This window comes from Colobus angolensis, unplaced genomic scaffold (genome assembly GCF_000951035.1).
Source record: "Colobus angolensis palliatus isolate OR3802 unplaced genomic scaffold, Cang.pa_1.0 Scaffold7, whole genome shotgun sequence".
NCBI classification, from domain to species: Eukaryota; Metazoa; Chordata; class Mammalia; order Primates; family Cercopithecidae; genus Colobus; species Colobus angolensis.
Genome location: NW_012120709.1, coordinates 1,383,174 through 1,387,873, shown reverse-complemented (window position 1 = coordinate 1,387,873; position 4,700 = coordinate 1,383,174). Strand labels below are relative to the sequence as shown.

The window sequence follows — 4,700 nt, the reverse complement described above, 5'->3', positions numbered from 1 at the left end:
CAAATAATAGGCCATTTGGGAATATAAGCCCAGTGTGACCAGATCTGACAATTTTTCTAAAGAAAATGGAAATCTAGATTTTTGGTTTTAAAAAAATCCTAAATTGTGAATATTTGAAAGCAATTCAAAAAAAATTTTTTAAAGCATCATGCTGGCTGACTGTGCAAGCCAAACAAATAAACCACACACCCTTCACATCTGTAGGCCTTTTGTAGTCTGCTTTATAGTGAGGTTAAATAAAGAACACTCTGATCTGAAATGTTAGAAAACTGACAGAAATTTGGGTCCTGATGGAATATTTGTGTTTTGAAAAATGAGCTTTGATAAGAATAATCTTAGTGGAGGTGGGTGATTGAAGAGGTGGAATGGGGTGGGAACTAAAGTAGTGGCCTTTTTGAGAACAGATTCTCTTATTTCTCCTTTGGAGTAGTATTGGCCTTAGGAAAAAATAGCAGGAATCTAATTAACAGCTCTAAGGGAGCAATCAATTTACAATTGTGTGAAGTGTAAATTCCTTTGTGCAAGAAACAAATTACAGTATTTGCAAATGTGTAAATAATGCAGCACTGTCTGAGCAATCCAAATGCTTTGGGTGTGCCCTTGAGAAAGGAAAAGAAGCTTGAAGAGACAAAATGTTAGAAAATGACCTATTGTCTCAAGAAATGGAATTTTAAAATTATCTTTAGTAATTGATTTTTCTCAATTAACTCCTTATTTTGAAACTATAGAGGAACTCAGTTCTTTGGTCAATAGAATGAGAATATCTAAAGAAGTAAACAATTTCAAGTCACAGCATTATTATTAAATGGGTAACTTCAATCAAATGTGCTAAACACAAAAATTTTCCTTCAACCCTTCCTACACCTCTGGTTTGTGGCAACAACTTTCATTTCATAAAAGAGAGAATGATGCCCAACCCATAATAGTTAATACTTTCAATGTCAGAGAAAGATTGGTGACAGGTAAGAACATGAACCTAATCTCTCTGCTTCAAAGCAGTGGGTTTTTCTGAACAATTCAATTCACATTTATTGGGGTGCTTTCACAGAGAGCAAAACTCATTACTTTCTCTAATATTTTTTTTGAGCACTTCCCTATTGGTTGAGCTAGGAGCCAAGGATACAAAGTAAATGTTACTCTATCCCTACCTTCAAGGGGTTTGAAATCTAATGAGAAAACAGGATTTAAACCTATCATTTGCATAGTAAGCTTTTTGGTAAAGAAGAGGTATAGAGGGGCAATACGGGTGCTTGGACAAGTGCTTGATTCAGGAAATGTTCCAACAGGCGAAGATATTCACCAGGCCGAAGGAAGAACGGAAAGGGATTAAGGTAGAGGTAAGTGGAATGCTGATGGACCTTATGCAGAATGATAGCTTTAAATGATTGCTCTCACCTGTGTTCTTATTCAAATCTTTCCACAAAATATTTTAGCAAGTTGCACCAGGAGCCTTAAGACATATGTATACCCTTTTACTCAGAAATTCCAGGCCTAGGAATCAGAGATGCTGCCAGAAACTTAAGTATGAGGAAGTTTATTTCGTTATTTACAATCATGAAAAACCTGAAACAACCCACATACTCAACAATAGCACAAGGATTAAGTAAGTTATGGTACATCCAAGCCAGGTGATTTTATGGATTTCTTGTTTAAAAAAAAAATCACATTTTAAAAGAATATTTCAAAACAAGCAAAATGATTATGAGATAACAGTTTTGAAATGATGTGCAATGTTTAATGAAGTTATCATCCTAATTTTGTAATAAAAAATTAAAATGTAGTTCTCAACATTGGTTGTAATTTTCACTCATATCCTACTTTTCTAAAGTTCTTTCTTGTTTTAAACATACCGGACAAGAAAAGGGGCGGAGTTTCTCCTTGTTCTATGTGCAATAAAAAGAACTGGCTTTTGTTTCTTTCCCTTTTAAGTGTGATCCTGGGTTTGAAATCACATTCTCTTTACGGTATTCAGGCTGGCTAGGAAAGGAAGGAAGGTTAGGTGAAGAATGGAAGAGAAAGGAGATGTCCAGAAACTGAACATTTCCATGAGAGAGGAGAACAACTATGATGAGAGTGAGGGTGTGAGGACAGACCAGAAAGAGTGGCTGCTGTGTTAAGAATAAGGTACTGGCATTGAGTAGTTGAGGGCAGAACATAAACACATATATAATGGTTCAGTATAAGAAATGTTACAATGCAATATATGATTAACTGCCAAGTAAATAGCACTACAGACAATACATATTATAACAGTTTGGAGGAATTTGGTGGAGAGATCCATCATATGGTCAGATACATGTATGTGACCATGTATTATTGAAGATATTCATCTACTAAAATCTCCCTTTATCAATCTTTGTTAGAGGGTGTTATTGTATAGGGCTAGATTCTCTTGGCTTTCCTTTCTGGGGGATTTAGTTAGAACTTAAAGGAACTTATTTCAAAAGGATTTTAGCTGTCAAGTGAAAAAAAAAAAGAAAAGGTTATAAGAAGAATGTGCTAGAAAACAATATGAATTTAAAACACTATTTGAAAAAATTCAATCTGCACAAAAATTCACTTCATCTCTCAATTTCTCGTTTCCTTTAAAATGTACTCACATAAAAATCTGCTTTAAAAGCCAGAACCAGCCAGGAATATAGCCCAAGAAATTTACCACTAAATGGGGACACATATGTGTTTCTTAGAAAAACTGTGCCTTGCTGACTTTCTCCCTGGATTTCTTCGTTCTCTGCATCGAAGGGCATGTGGTAATTCCTTCCTTTTCTGAATTTGCTTGCTTTTACAGTTTCTTCTAACTGAATCTTAAGCACCTTCCCCACACCATCGGTCTTTCGTTATATATGTCTACACAGCATCAAGCGACCTTTAGCTAACACTGGAGAAATGGATCAACACCTTTACCCAACTACATCACTTAGACTCTTTTGGGGTTTTCTACTCTATTTTAATCTATTTAAACCTGACACTAGCAGATTTCCATTTCCTTTGTTCCTTGTGTAGACTTGGTTTATATGTGCTGGTCTCTAAAAAGGGACAGAGAGGAGACAGCTGTTGAGAAACGAGATTGGCAGTTTTAACCGCACAATTTGGTCTAATACCTTTGATATGCTAAACTTGCTAGCTCCTCCAAGTGTACCTTTCCGATTTTGCATAACACCACCCTGAATCCCTAAGGAAACCAGGGTTTTGTTTTTTTGTTTTTTTTTTAAGAAAAGAAAGAAATGCAAACCAGTGAAACTGTTCTTTTAAATCATCTCCACATAGACTTCATTCTACGAACTGCAGGCCTTCACAAATCCTGGTACGCTAGAGACCTTTAAAAAAGGAGAAGCCGAGAATACTGATAAGGTTCTAAAAGCCGAAAACAGGTGATGTCATAATGCACAGTCCTGTGGCCACGGCCATGGCCGGGTAGGGAGCTGGGCTCCAGTGATCACTGCACAGCGCTCCGTGCCAGTAGGCGATGCAAGTTATCTCTGGGGCCCGGAGGACACGAGTGAGGACCGGGCACCAATCAGGTTCTCGCTCTGCGCCTGCCTTTGTTCTCACTCGGGAGCAGGTTGCGGGCGTCTAGCATCGGGAACCCGCATTCGACTCGGACGCGCATTGCTAGCCCCTTCGGGAGACCTGGCTCCCCTACCCGTCTGTCCCCACACACTCGGTCAGCCTGCGCTTTCCCCAATCAAGTCTGCCTTCTCTCCGCAGAATGTGGACGCTAAAACCCTGACTCAACATTCTAAGCTTTGAAGAGGCAGGTTTGTCCCAATAGTTTTAAACGGCAATTTGTTCTCTGAACCTTCCTCTCTGAGCAGGGCTCTGTGCTCTGCGTGTATCCGAACAGCTGCCTCAGGAAGGCCTTTTGGGTGAGAAAACAAGTCCCTTTGGCCTTTTCGTGCTGGACAAGTAAAGGAACTTATATCTCTAAGATAACCGCGAGAAGGTGCTTCAGAAACAGGAGGAAACCGCTAACCCAGAGGTTTTGTGTCTCTCCCCTCAAACTCGATTACTTGCATAAATATACATATAACTTAGACATTTATCCCTATCCGCCTCTCAAGCCTCAAGTAACTGAAATCTTTGCAAAACACGGTTCACAATAAATGATGCATAAAGTTCTTTGAGGTCCCTGGATACAAAGTCCTTCATAACTGCAGTCTTCTTTACAGCTAAAGTTAGATTTTGGTGGAGAGAAAGCCTAACCACTGCCCTGAAGGAAGGAACATTTAATCCTCCCACTCCCCTCCCCCTTTCTCGAGAGATCAGGAAATATTTAGCACAATCTTAGACTCTCTAGCGAGCTCTAGCTCCCAACTATTTATCTCATTCCGCTCACCACTTTTGCAGGGACCTAGAGAGGGGGCGTGGCTTATTTTGGGGGTGGGGCTTGGATGGCAGTGTATTTGCATACGACACACCCTCGTCCTCTTATTGGCAGAGGAGAGCAAACTGTTCCCTGCTACCCTACTACTTAGCTAACCGCCATCTCCCTTCAGTTCCGAGCCTCGGAGACAAACTTAACTTGCCCGGAGATTCAAGGCTTCCTCGGCCCCTGCGATTGGCCGGCGCGACTCCCAACCGGGCTCTCGTTGCTCATTGGCTGTGGGCTAGCGCCCGGGGGGCGTAGCCGGAGCGGTCCGATTGGCGGGAGGGGCGGTACCGGAGCGTCGAAGTGGTGAAGGTGGTGGGGCGGCGGAGGC

General features: G+C 40.7%; 1 protein-coding gene across 1 annotated transcript in view; it reads left to right on the top strand.

Annotated features, from left to right (window-relative positions):
- The first annotated feature begins 3,365 nt into the window (after positions 1–3,365).
- Positions 3,366–4,700, top strand: part of SESN3 (sestrin 3) — a 59,179-nt gene continuing 57,844 nt past the window's right edge. Inside the window, exon 1 of the mRNA XM_011926586.1 lies at positions 3,366–3,754. The gene's annotated coding sequence lies outside the window, so the exon portion shown is untranslated. The remainder of the gene's footprint in view (positions 3,755–4,700) is intronic.